Source organism: Scardinius erythrophthalmus, assembly GCF_964197995.2.
Source record: "Scardinius erythrophthalmus genome assembly, chromosome: 10".
NCBI classification, from domain to species: domain Eukaryota; kingdom Metazoa; phylum Chordata; class Actinopteri; order Cypriniformes; family Leuciscidae; genus Scardinius; species Scardinius erythrophthalmus.
Genome location: NC_138230.1, coordinates 935498 through 950471, shown reverse-complemented (window position 1 = coordinate 950471; position 14974 = coordinate 935498).

Here is a 14974-nt window from a genome sequence, read left to right as displayed (position 1 = left end):
GTTCACAGGACATAGAAGTGCGTGCTGCGAAGATCCGACAATAGAGTTCTGCATCAAGAGTGCCCCAGTATGTCCCCTGATTGAACTGCTGTAACCGACCTGCTACTTGTGTGGCGAAAAGAACGTGGTAGTTGTAGAAGCCTGTTCCTCCAAAACGCACGGCCATGTCTAAAATGATTGATAGGTAATCGTCTAGCTCGGTTCTTCGATCGGGATAAACAGAGCAAATTATATCTCTGTAGATCGAGAAAGCTAAAGCAAATTCGGTGGGAGTGAGGTCCTTTGAACGAGAGTTTAAAGGATGGCTGAACTGCATTAGGCCTTGAATGGTTTGCAGCTCTCTGGGCTGGCTGATATTTATGAGGGATGGATGGAGGAGCTGGGCTAAATCTGTATAGTTACCTGATAATATCTGAAGACGTAAGGCTGAAGAGACTGGGGAGGGTCGGTGGATTGATGAAGCTGGACGAGGAGGCGGTGCAGCTGTGGCCAGGGTATATGGGCTAGTATTTATTGGCAGGATGTGAGGGTGTTGGGAAAGGGAGGGGTAGGGGTGGGGGAGGGAGGGGAAAAGGGGTAGATTAGTTGCGTAAAGGGAAGAAAGAGGAGGGGGTTGAAAAGGTCCACTGAGAGGTAGAAGTCCGGGGTTTGCTGCATGAGGGACTTGAATTGGGTGAATTTGTACGGAAGAATCAGAAATAACAGGGGCCGTGTGGCTGTTAATGCCAGAAGGAAGGGTAGAAGAATGGATGCTGGGATGGAGGGATGAATGTCCGTGAGGATTTGTAGCTGTTTGTGAGCTTAAGTAAGCAAAGAAAGATGTCATGAATTGGGATAAGTCTGAGGTAGAAGGTGCAGATGTTGGAGGTAGTATTGCTTGGTCTCCACTAGGTGGCGCGGACACTGCTGGCTGAGGCCGTTGTGGAGGCAGTGTGGTGACGTCATGAGTGACGATGGGAGGATCGCGTGTCAATGCCGGAAGCGTTGGAGGCTCGGAATTTAAATTTGAAGTGTGTGTAGATGCTGTGTAAAGCTGAAATAGTCTTGATTTATTGTCAGATCGGCTGAAGTGGATACCTTTGTCCTTAAGAGCACGCTGAAGGCGAGCCACAGTCCAATTCTTGATGGTATTCTCTGGTCTGGAAGACGTGGCGTGAGTGCGCTGAGAATTGCTACGGTTTGTTGAATGATGACGTGGTTGACGAGGAGAGCGATCGCGCCGGCTTTCGTGCCTGTGTTGATCGTTGATGGTAGTTCTCGTTTGCAGAGGAGAGTGATCCTGTCGAGTCGGGGTTGGAGAAATCTTCGACGATGAACTGTGACGTGAATGCCCGCGGGACTGAGGGATTTCTACGACAGAACGCAGCCGGTGTGAATTTTGGCTGCCTAGGGATTGTTGTGAAGACCTGGCGCTCTGTGACGGAGGAGAGTTTCTGAATAAATCGTCTTCGGAGTCAGAGGGGTTGATCTGCAGCTCGGAATCCATGTCGAAAAAACTGAGACGAACGGTGTGGTGAAGGTGGGTTCCGTGTATATATACAGACGGGGAGAGAGAGCTGATTAGTTGAGGCGTGGTCCTGCTCCCGAACTTCAATTAACTTGTTAACTACATTAATGTTAATGCTAAGCTTTCTGTATTTTGAGCACACGCTCCCTTTTTATTTGCATCTGCTTAAATTGAGAATTAAAACCTTGGAATTAATCTTCTTCGTGTTCATCTCCTACTTCATCCACCCTGAAGCCCTAACAGTACGAGCCTCCAACACTGAGGCGCCTTCTTAAAAAGGCTAAGCCCCTCCTACTTGGACCAAACCATTTGGTAATTAAAGATAATGAAGAAATTTAAGCAAGACAAATCAAAATTGATTTAACAGTAACAAAGAGATAAACTGTTAGAATAATACAAAAATATATAAACAATGAAAACAAAACAAACTCAATTAATGTTGAACAACGTTTAACAAAGAGTCAAACAGAACCCCAATCTCCCCCTCACACATGAGAACAATTAACTGTGCCTACTACTGGCGGGAATGAGGTAAAATGCCAAAAATGGTGGCATTTACTGTGACTGTTTTTTGTCGGTTGGTAAGGTAAAATGTTCCAGTACGTAAGTATGACAACTTCTTATAATGTAAGTGGTTAATTGAAATTAATAAACATTTAACATGGTTACCGGTCTTGTTTGAATTCTTAATAATACATAAATCAACAAAGAGAAATGAATAACTAAGTAAATGTCAGTCCTCTTGGTTTCAAAATATATATATTCACCATTTATGAAGAAGAAATACATTTTGCTGTCTTTTTCAAGACATAGGCATTTTTGAGTCTTTTCACGTAGTGTTTTTGCGCAGCGCTTCTGTGTTGTACGTCAGACGTAGGCTCCCTATTGGCCGACGCTGGTCATGCGTGTGTCGTACAACACAGACGCGCTGCGCTAAAACACTACATGAAAAGACTCGAGGCCCAGAGAGAAGGAAATGAATAGTGGAATAAAGTCGTTATTTTTGGGGGTTTTTGCACACAAAAAGTATTCTCGTCGCTTTATAAACTTAAGATTGAGCCACTGGAGTCACTTGGACTATATTAACGATGTCTTTAATATTTTCTGGGCCAGCAAGTTATAATGTCTATAGAAGTCAATGGAGGAGTGATCCAGCTCTCAGATTTAATCAAAAATATCTTAATTTGTGTTCCGAAGATGAACGAAGGTCTTACGGGGTTAAACAACATGAGGGAGAGTAATTACTGACAGAACTTACATTTTTGGGTGAATTAACCCTTTAACGCTTGTCTGCTTGAAGGGCAAAGAGAATACCGGACTAATAGCCTGATTACATTTCAGTAAGATAAAATAACTAATGAAGCACTAAAATGTGAGAATGATTCTGATTCAGTTACAGTCAGTGTAAACAGCAGCTGATGATAATATCCTGATGGGAACAAGCTTGCCTCAGTTGAGGCTGTTTGAGAGACTCAGAACAAGTGCAGTTTTTATAATCATTATTAATGATTTAGTTCAGAAACATCACACGACCAAGAGTCAATAGATCACAGATCACAGCAACACTCGCCGCGGTTCATCATCGAATGATTCAGCGCTTTGAACGAATCTGTTGAGTCAAGAAGACCGCCACCTACTGGTGCTATAAAAGCATCATGGCATTTATTAGTGTAATAAAAAAATAATAAAAAAACATTAATCTCATAACATTAACAGTGACCACAATATCACTTCACTGTCACACTGTTTGTTGTATTTGCGGTAACTTACTGACCGCACGATTAACTGCTCTTTACATTATCTTAACCGTACATGTGTTGCCCTTACCGCAGTATAATACCCTTACTGTAACTTCTTTACTGTACTCATTTACTGTAATTTACTGTGATCCTCTTCTAGTGGAGCATGTTTCCTCAGTTTGATGGCGTTGAAGGAGAAGTGGAACAACAGAGATGACAACGGCCTCATCAAAGTGAACAAGAATGACACATTTGTTGTAAATATAATTCAACTAATGTATTCTTATTATTCTTTTTATTCTTTTTATTATTATGATTATGATCTGCCTATACATTTTTTTTTCCTGAAAATCAAGCAATGTCTTCTAAGATTTCAAGGTATATAAGTTTGTTTAATATATATATAAAAAAAAGATGACTCTACTCCTGAAACTTTAATCGGACCGTATTATCCAGTTAATGTTGCTGGGGGAAATAAACCTGCTGTTATGGTTCACAGTGAAGAGCAATGTATTAATGAAATAAAGAGGCAGATTGAAGGAAACGAGAAAAATATAAAATCTATACTTATATTTACAAACTTTTGTCTGTGTGTAAAAAATAAAGGTTGTGATTCTTGTATGAGTCGGTTAGCTCGTTTCTCTGAGGAAATGTATAATCATCAAATAGAGGTTTACACTTACTTCCAGGACTTTTATGCAATGGGCAATAAGCAGATAAAGCATCTGAAAGATCCTAAGATTAATGATTAATTTGAGTGGTTAAAAGAAAGGTTGAATGAACAACACTGTAGATCAAACAAAAATCTAAATTTTCATGTTTCCACACAGAAAGAAAACAACATTCAAGTAATATTGAAGACCATATTATAAACAACATGTTTGACCTTAATTTACTGGAATTGAAAGACATAAACTGTATTTTAAATTTTGAGATTACATTCCCCAGTACTGAAATGCCATCAGATGAGCACAAGAACTATGGAAAACAACAGGCAGATAAACTGGAAATACATGTGAGAAAACATTATAGCGAGGACATTAGTGAAGAAGTTTATTCATGTTTTCATTCTGTGTGGTGTAATCTAGTTGATGAAGAATATGAAAGGTTTATATTCACTGATTACTTTAAGAGTTTTGCTGGTAAATTATCTTATTATTGTGAAAAAGTCGATTCAAAACATTTTGATCTGGAAAGGGTTACTGTGCGTTCACACCGGACGCGAAAATGCGTCAAAATTCGCGCCTGCCGCGTCTAGTTATACGCTTGACCACTTTGTGTGCATTCGCGTGTCAAGAGCGAAATTGACGCGCGTAAAATCAAAAGTTTGAATCGAAATTTACGCGCGTCAGAGGCGAAAGTTTCGAAACCTGTTGGCGGCCATCTTTTTTTAGATGTTTATCGAGCATTAGCATTAGCATTAATCGAGAGAGTCACCGCTCGTATATGCTCTGGAGAGCAGAAACAGCAGCGTAGTGGACATCGTGGCTGTACTCGGGTCCACCAGACCCTCCGGAGGGTTTCAGGGGTTTCACAATTTGCTCCAGGAGGTAGGTTTGGTGGACCTAACGGTGAGGACGCTGACGAGGAAAGCGTAGGCCGTATAAGCCTCGGCCTCGAGTGGTGGTCGCTGCCTGACGAGCCCGCGCTGTACAGCCTGGCGCGAGGTTCACCCTCGCCCGCACCTAATCTGTGATTTATTTTTGTTTTGATAATAAATGGAGCTGCAGCCTTCAAAAATGAAACCTGTCCTGTGATTTTTTTTTTATACACTAAATTGTGTTTGTTGTCTTTACATTAGATTAATAAAGTTTCATATAATCTAGAATAGATATGGAATAAATAGCATTCAATAAAAAAATGAGTATCTCTCATATTGAAATCGAGTTTTTATGTGAAAGATTTGCTTTGTTGTGCATTTTAGTCATATTACAAAATAATTTATTGAGGCCAAACATAAAATAACATTATAAACTGTCAGTTCACCACGTGACAGCAGCAAGCAGGCTCCTGATTGGTTAACGCGGCGCGAATTGACGCAGAAGTTCAGATTTTTCAACTCGGGCGGCAGACGCGAATTCGCGTCAAACGCGTGAATGGACAAATAGCACTAATAAAATCATTCGCGCATAACGCGCTTAACGCGCTAGACGCTCAATTCGCGCTATTCGCGCGAACTTGACGCGCGAATGAGGCGTATTCGCGTCTACCGCGCCGCCCTCTACGCCTCATTCGCGCCGCAGGAATCTTTTACGCGCGAAACGCATCTTTGCATTGACTTAACGGTGCGTGTCCACTACAGCGGCAAAACTCCGCTCAGTGCCGCTGGCAACGCTGTAACGTCTCCGCTTTGGGGTGTGTCTGTTGCGAGTATGTTTAATCTAAGTTTTTTTAAACACACGGACAGTATAATCAAGCGATGCACGCGATTAAATTTAGAAATAGATAAGCTTTGTTTCCAAATGCAACAAGCAAAGATATCCTTTCAGTTTTATAAACTTTTATAAACCCAGCCAATATAAATCACAATCAACACATCCAAATTAAAATATTTAACATATATATAACAACTGCAAAGCGTCTAATTTTAAACAAAATGATTTACGCACTAAATCCAGCATAAACTCCGGCACAATTTGCATATTTTTAAACTCTCAAAACAGACGTCACATCCCGAACCTCACAGCAATTGGCTACCGACCGCGTTTTTTGCTTGATATTTGCATAAAGTCGAGAACTGCCCAACCTTTTTGACGCTCTCGGTCGCTCTCAACGCTTTCTCCGGTCCGCTGGCAATCCCAAAATGCACTGCGCGAGCGTGAAGCTCAACTTCCATAGGAATGAATTGAAAACGCTCGCTCCGCTCCGCTCGCAACGCGCCAGTGGAAACGCACCGTAACATTGAAATCACTCGCGCCTGACGCGCTATTCGCGTTCGGTGTGAACGCACCATTAGGGTTAATTCACTGATTATTTTTCTGCATTTGTTTTGTTCAGTCTGTTTCTGTCCTCTCCTCATTTCGGTAACACTTTAGAATACTGTATCTTACTTACTGCATAACTAATAAGGAATTATTGAGGAACTAATAGATAATTATTTATTAACACTTAAGTCACTACTGTTAACTACTAAGGAAGATGTGTTAACTAATTAGTATGTAATAGAATTGTATGATTGTGTTAAGTTTCAGTTAGTTAATCAATAACTAATGAATTATGTCATAACTCTTGAAGAACTATTATTAATTATCTATTAATTAATGTGCAAGAAAAACAACTAAGAAGTAACTACTAATGAATAGTCATACACAGTGGTTACTACAATAAAGCGTTTTATTTTAGCAGTGGAGTGGTGGATGAAGTACACAAATCAAGTACTTGAGTAAAAGTACAGATAACCCAATAAAATATTACTCCAGTAAAATGATAAACTATTGGCCTATTCATTTTCAAAATTACCTTAGTAAATGTACAAAGGTAATTACTTGAAAAGTAAAAAGCACTGATCAATGTTTTTTATTTTATTTTCTAGCCAGTTTTAGTCATTCTTCAGCACTAATAAGAAAGATAAGTGCAGACATTTACTAGGCTATATATTGATCTGCAAATAAGCAAACTTTTTATTTAATTAGCAAAATGTATCATAATGTATGATAACTTATCTATTTTACAAAGGTTTAGATAATACCGTTAATAATGTGTTTTTTACAGTAAGTTTGATTTGAGTCAGAAGTATGTGGTAATTCTGTATTAATTACTAATGAGTTCCCTATATTCTCACTTTAGAATACTGTTCCAGGTTCCAAGTAATTCCTGAAGAATTATCTAATAATTATTTGTTAATTATCAATTAATTTCCTTATATGTTCACTTTAGAATACTGTTTCAGGTTATAAGTAGCCTAATTCCTGGATAATTATTTGATAATTATTTATTAATTACTAATGAGTTCCCTATATTCTCACTTTAGAATACTGTTCCAGGTTCCAAGTAATTCCTGAAGAATTATCTAATAATTATTTGTTAATTACCAATTAATTTCCTTATATGTTCACTTTAGAATACTGTTTCAGGTTATAAGTAGCCTAATTCCTGGATAATTATTTGATAATTATTTATTAATTACTAATGAGTTCCCTATATTCTCACTTTAGAATACTGTTCCAGGTTCCAAGTAATTCCTGAAGAATTATCTAATAATTATTTGTTAATTACCAATTAATTTCCTTATATGTTCACTTTAGAATACTGTTTCAGGTTATAAGTAGCCTAATTCCTGGATAATCATTTGATAATTATTTATTAATTACTAAGGAGTTCCCTATATTCTCACTTTAGAATACTGTTCCAGGTTCTAAGTAATTCCTGCAGAATTATTTGATAATTATTTATGAATTACAAATAAGTTCCCTATATTTTCAGTTTCCCTCAGTCATTGCCTCAAACATGAATTTACTCAATGGCATTCTATGCTGAGGAAAACAGACACACACAGTACTGTATATAAAATATAAAAACTAATCTGAGGTTAGTTTTGTATGACTGTTCATTAGTAGTTACTTCTTAGTTATTTTTCTTGAACCTTAATTAGTAGATAATTAGTAGTAGTTCTTCAAGAGTTATGACAGAATTCATTATTTATTGATTAACTAACTGTTACTTAACACAATCATAAAAATATATTACATACTGATTAGTTAACACATCTTCCTTAGTAGTTAACAGTAGTAAAGAAGTAGTTAATGAATAATTTTACCTATTAGTTCTTCAATAATTACTTATTAGTTATGCAGTAAGTAAGATACAGTATTCTAAAGTGTTACCCTCATTTCTTGTGTGTGTAATTCATTTGTATTTGTGAAGAGATGATCTCTCTGATATAAGACGAGATGTTTCTAAACTGGTGATTCTCCATCTCACTGCTGTTGATTGTCATTCTCTCACAACAAACTCACAACTGCATTTATCTAATAAATCTATTCTTCCTTTCCTTTGTCTCCTGTTTTCTGTTCCGGCTTGTAGAAGAGTGAATCTCTAACAGAGAACAGAATTATCATCAACTCAAGAGCTTTCAATTAATAACATAATTATTTTTTGTAATGTTGTAGTCAAGACCACATAAACTTAATTATATCATACTGTATGTCGTACTATAAAAATCAAGATCTCCTTCAAGTACTTTTCTGCAATCATACCCTGAATGTTGTGGGCATGTGTATGTGGCCGTTCAAACGTTATGTCAGGAAATAAGACACAGCCATAACATCTAAAGAAAACGGGTTCTTTTATTCCTGACTGAGCCTCAAATGAGGCACAGCGTTAATGTATATTTTTGTTCAAGAGAAAAGCAGTTTTAGAAAAACATTCCAATTAATAAGTAAAATTGGCATAACAAAATAAACTATCAAACTGACTCCAATAAGTGCAGAAAACAAAGTAATAAGAGTCTTACAAAACAAAACAAATAAAAAGGAGGTTTTCACATTGATAATCTCAGAAACAAATAAAATGAGTGCCAAAAACAACGGTAGTGGCCTGTATGTGCCTAATGAAAGAAATAAAACAGCATACATGAGAAATCTGCACATTTCACCACATTAATACATTACAATACACAGTTTGACCCCTTCTGTTCAAGTCAAACAGTAACTACACAAGAAAAATAGTATACACTTGAACAAAGGTACAAATATTCTTTAAAACTTATACATAAACACTTTAGGAGAATAAAATGATCAAAACTCACTCTTATTGAGACTTTGAAGCACACAGAAAAAGCTCACGTGGCAGCTGGTGCACGTGCAATATCACGCGTGGCTGTTCTCCCCTCTAACACGGCATAAAGAACAATAATTACTCAAAGTTGCATTAATATATTAAATAAACCGTGTTATTTAACCTTTCAACAACTTTTTATAACATATCACAGAGTAACTCACGCTCAATCTTCCCCAACGTCTCTGTATTTCCTTTCCCCACGGAAGATCTCTCACGTGCAGGAACACCACACTCGTACGAGCAGCGAAATCAACCATACACTCGACAATATCACACGGCTGTTATCACCACAGATTCACAAGTCAATATCAAACTGGAAATGTTCTCTCTTTAACAGTTTAATCAACTACTTTTCCCTCTGTGTGACTCTGTCTCAAACTGCGCTCTCTTTCAGTCGGACGCGCTCTCTATCTCATCTGCGCATGCACACAATCTTAAAGGGGACAGCGCACGGCTGAGTCAAAGCAAACATAAGGGCAAATCACCAGGGGAATTAATCAAATTTCAGGCTATTCCTGCCCCGGTTACACTCTCCCCTGCCTACAGTCAACGTCCTCGATGACTACAAACATGCTTTAATCATCCACTACTCCTTGTAGTTTTCCAGATGTATACAAAACTATTCCAGCTAACACTTGGGAAAGAGCATCGGGACTGAAAGACACAGAATTGCAAGCCGATTTAGGCAACCTGTTTGGATTGCTATGAACCCCAGCAGTAGACCGCTGGGTCCTGCGTGGTGAAGGACAGGGTACATCCACCTGGGCACTCTCTACCCTGGGCTTTCGGGGAACAGGAACTGGCCTAATCACCACCACATCCAATGCTGAATCCTTTCTTTCTGTTTTGGGCTGAGGGAACTGTCTTACTATACTCGCCTCATCATCTACTTGCACTCCATCATTGCCCTCCACTTCTCTTATTTCAGCATCATCCTCTGGCTGCACCACTGGCTGCTGCAACCTCCCAAGCACTTCGTCCACTGGATCCTCCTTAGTCCATCTGGTTTCCTCCACCAGCACACATTCTGCATCCAGTGTAGATATCCCTTCTACCAACTCCGAGGTAGGAACTTTTACAGGTGTCACTCTTTTCCTAGGCATCGGCACTGGGACTGGTCTTGGACAGGGCCTGATGTCTGACCTATGCACTCTTTTTGCAGGGCCACCACCCACCGGTTCCACGGTGTAGGTTGTTCCATGCACCTCAACTACCGTATACACCGTGGGAGCCCAGGCATCCTGGATCTTGTTCCTTCCTGGAGGACGATATCGTAAATACACCTGCTGACCCACTGCTACCTCTGGACAATACACCACATTCTCACGCTTGGCAACACGGTCCGCTGCCTTTCTTTCAGCATACTCTCGTGCTCTGGAGTGTGCATCCTGAAGCCGTTCCTTATGGACAGACAACCAGGTAGGCTCTATCTCCCCTCCTGTCTCCTGACCCAGCAAGGCATCTACTGGTAAGTGTGGCTGCATTCCAAACAGCATGTAGTATGGAGAGTAACCGGTGGAAGAATGGGGAGTCACATTGTAGGCGTACACCAGCTCAGGTAAGTACTCTGGCCATCTCCGTTTCTTCTCAGGTGGTAATGAACGCAAGAGATCGTGCAGAGTGCGGTTAAATCTCTCACACTGCGCATTTCCCTGGGGGTGATGTGGCGTAGTGCGGGATTTCCTTACCCCGTACAGCTTACAGAGTTCTGCAATAACGGCACTCTCAAAGTTCCTCCCCTGGTCTGAGTGAAGACGCTGTGGCACTCCATACTTAAGGAACCATTCCTTCAGAAGGACCTTAGCTGTAGTGTCTGCCTTCTGATTGCGGGTGGGGAACGCCTGGCTGAACTTAGTAAATACATCGGTTACAACTAAGACATTCTCCCGCCCATCCGATGCAGGCTCTAGTGTGGTGAAATCCATCGCAACCACCTCTAATGGATGTGACGCCAAGAACGGGGCCCAAGGTGCTTGTATCTTCGGCTGCGGCATTTTGGCTAACACGCATCGCTGGCACTCCTTCACCCACTTATCCACAGCATCACTCATCCCAACCCAATAACAACGCTGCTTGAGCAGGCCCAGCGTCCTCTCAATGCCCTGATGCCCCATCTGGTCATGGACACTTTGCAACACCAGCTTGACCAGACATGCAGGGAGCAGCAACTGTCTGCATTCCCCATTGAACACATCGTCAATGACTCTAAACAACAGCCCCTCTCTCTCTTGGATTCTATCCCACTGCTTAAGCAACAAGAGCACAGATCGAGACAAGCCTTTTCTCTCATGATTTGTGGGTTTCCTCTTCCTATCCCAGAAACACTTAAGCGTGCTGATGGTCGGATCTTCCTCCTGGAACTGACGGAGCTCATCTTTCGTGTATCCAGGTAGGGTTGGGGTATTCTCCAGGAGTTGTCCCTCTTCATTCCCTTGATCAACCATGGCTGATTGTAGCTGTATTGTCCCTCCATTTCTAGGCCCTTCCATTAGCCCTGACAAATCAGCCTCCACTGCCGTCCCGATGCAGAGCCCGCTGCAAATAGCCACACAGCCGTCGTATTCTGAATCTTCAGTTACCACCTCCATTCCCTCTAGCCCTGGTCTTCTGGAGAGAGCATCGGCTGCAGTGTTACACCGACCAGGACGGTACTGCACGTCAAAATCGAAGACTGCAAGCTGTGCAACCCACCTCTGTTCAATTGCACCCAGCTTGGCTGTGTTGAGATGGCACAGAGGGTTGTTATCTGTTAAGACAGTAAACTTCGATCCCAGCAGGTAACTCCTGAACTTCTCCCCCACTGCCCACTTGAGTGCCAGGAGCTCCAGCTTCATACTGCTGTAGTTCCTGTCATTTCGCTCTGCACCCCTTAACCTCCGACTTGCATACGCTATCACGGTTTTCCTTCCCCCTTGCTGCTGGTATAGCACAGCGCCTAATCCCAGGTTACTGGCGTCAGTCTCCAGCACAAACGGTAGGGTGAAGTCCGCATAGCCCAGCGTTGGCGCACAGGTAAGCTTCTCCTTGAGGTGCTCAAAGGCCTGTTGGCATTCTGTTGTCCAGGAGCCCTTGAACAACTTATTGGCCTGAACCACACTCCCCTGGCGAACACAAGTGTTAACCATATCATGAAGCGGACCCGCCACTCTAGAGAAACCCTCAATGAATCTTCGATAGTAACTGCAGAACCCTAAAAAGGATCGCAGCTCCTTTAGAGTGTTAGGGACAGGCCACTGCTTCACTGCACTCACTTTGTCTGGGTCTGTAGACACCCCCTGCGCTGATACAACATGCCCCAGGAACTTTACCTCTGACTGCAGAAAATGGCACTTTTCCACCTTTACCTTTAGACCAGCCTCCCTCAACCTTTTTAGCACAGTCTCAAGCCTCACTAAGTGTCCCTCAAATGTACTTGAATAGATAAGCAAATCATCCAAATATACAAGTACCATTTGAAAGACCAGATCACTCATTATGCTTTGCATGAGGCGCTGGAATGTCGCAGGCGCATTACAGAGTCCAAACGGCATCCGCTGGTACTCATACAGCCCAAATGGTGTAATGAAGGCTGTTTTGTTCTGGTCCTTCTCATGAACTGCCACCTGATGATAGCCACTCGCAAGATCAATAGATGAGAACACCTTGGCCTTGCTCAAAGCATCCAGACTCTCGTCAATTCGTGGCAATGGGAATGCGTCACGTCTAGTTTTAGAGTTCAGCTTCCTGTAATCCACGCATAGTCGGAGACTCCCATCAGACTTACGAACTAACACCACCGGAGAAGCGTACGAACTGGTGCTTTCTCGGATGACACCCTTTTTGAGTAATCCGGAGATATGGTCCTTTACCTCCTCAAATTGGTTCGGGGGTATTCGTCGGTATGGCTGTGAGACAGGGAGGTCATCTTTCAGGGGAATCTCATGTTTTACCAGGTCAGCATAACCAAGGTCTTCGTCACAGGTGGCGAACACATCCAAGTACTTCATCAGGAGTGCCTTCAGCTCTGCCTGCTGTGTAGGGGTACCACCTATCCGCACCTTCTCCAATGGACACTGCAGGTCACTCCCAACCCCTGTCATTGATCTCTGGTGGACAGTAACTTCTTCATGATCTGCGGAGATACGATGGAATGTAACCTCGCAGGAGCTACCCTCAAAGCGACGACCCTGGGTAAGTATCCCGAGTTTCAACTTAGGCGGCAACCACACATCCTCTGGTGACAAGTTTACTACCTGCACTGGGAACACTCGACTACCAGGTGACACCAAGGTAGGAACCAGGACCAGGCCACCTGGCAATGATGTATTACCTGGTTCAAACAATCCTAAGCCCCTATTTCCAATCAGTTCCTTGTGTGTTTTAGCCTGAATTGTAGCAACTGAGCCTGCAGGTACATACAGCTTATGTGTGCCTATTGTCCGAACCATAGAGGTCGCCTCCACTGGGATAGCCTCTTGCACCTTGTTAAAGGCGGCTCTCCAGTCAGCATCCAACGTCCCTTCCAAAGCATTGTCAAACTCGGCCAGAATCAACTGTTTACAGCGCTGCGCTATGTTCATGCCAAGTATGCCTGGGGGCGCCGAGTCGGTTGCCCCTTCCTCTTGGTCACGAATCACCAGGAACCCACAACCAGGTATAGTCAAACCCATTACCTGGATATCAAGTTCGACATACCCAAGGTAGGGAAGCGGCAACCTATTGGCAGCGGTGATCTTCAACCACTTGGTCGTACAATGCATGTCTTTATCTTCTCCATGAAGATGCTCTTTAAAGAAGCTCTCTGTCAAAGTACTCACATTGCTGCCAGTGTCCAATAGGCACCTGACAGCTACCCCCCCAATGTAAATTTCGACTTCTGGGCACTTGCCCACTGCATGCTCCAGGAATCGCCCTTTGGTAAGGGTGCCACTTTTTGAGCCATCAGTGCCACCTCCCATTGCTCGGCTCTTCGCAATGGAGGCGCACAGTTTCCCTGAAGACTCTGAGACTCTGGCGTAGCTGGCACAGGGTTTTCACGGAAGCGTGGCACAGTGCATTGCCGGGCTATGTGTCCAACTCCCTCGCATCTCAAACAAATGGGTTGGCCATCACGGGTATATTTTGGCTTAAACCTGGCCTTACTAGGTTTCTCACCACTTGGGTCAGACCTCTGGATCGTGAGGTCACGGACAGCATTGGTAAGTTCCCCGATTGCTTTCCCTTGTTGTGTAATTACCTTAATTACTTCCTGCAGGGCTACACTCAAGTCACTTGGTACGGTCGCAGACATTCTCGCATGCTCTACATTTTCCCCCACACCCACTAGATTTCGGTTTCTAGCAAGATTAGCTGCACGGGGTCTCTCTTCCAAACACCACATAAGGGCCTCCTCACGGACTTCAAATAATGTAGCGTGAGGTCGCTCTCTAACCACCTTACGCAGTTCCCTACGGAGCATTGAATCCCTCACTCCCTCTATAAACTGATCTCGCAATGCCAGCTGCATGTTCGGAACAATATGGGGTGACTGCTGGAGTGCAGCATTGAGCAGCAAGGACAGGGCGTGTGAATAATCACGGAAATCTTCACCATCCAATTGTTTCCGTGCATAAAATGCATGTAACAACTGGGGGGTGCTTCGCTTTTCCCTGAAGGCTGCCCTCAAGTAGGAGAACATGTCTTGAGGTAACTTATCCTCCCCTCCCATACACAACCTGACTTCATCTAGAGCGGAACCCCTTAAGTGGGAGAGGATAAAATCCACCTGATCCTCTGTATTTAAACCCCTCACTCTGATTACTCTCTCAAGTTCCTCAATGAACTCATCCACATTTTGGCAATCTTTACCCGGATCCCCACTGAAAGGTACAATTTGTCTCTCTCTTGGGATATACACATAAGATCTAGTAGGTACATTAGTCATGTTAGAAAGCGTTGACATTACTTGATCATGTCTACGTCCCAACTCCAG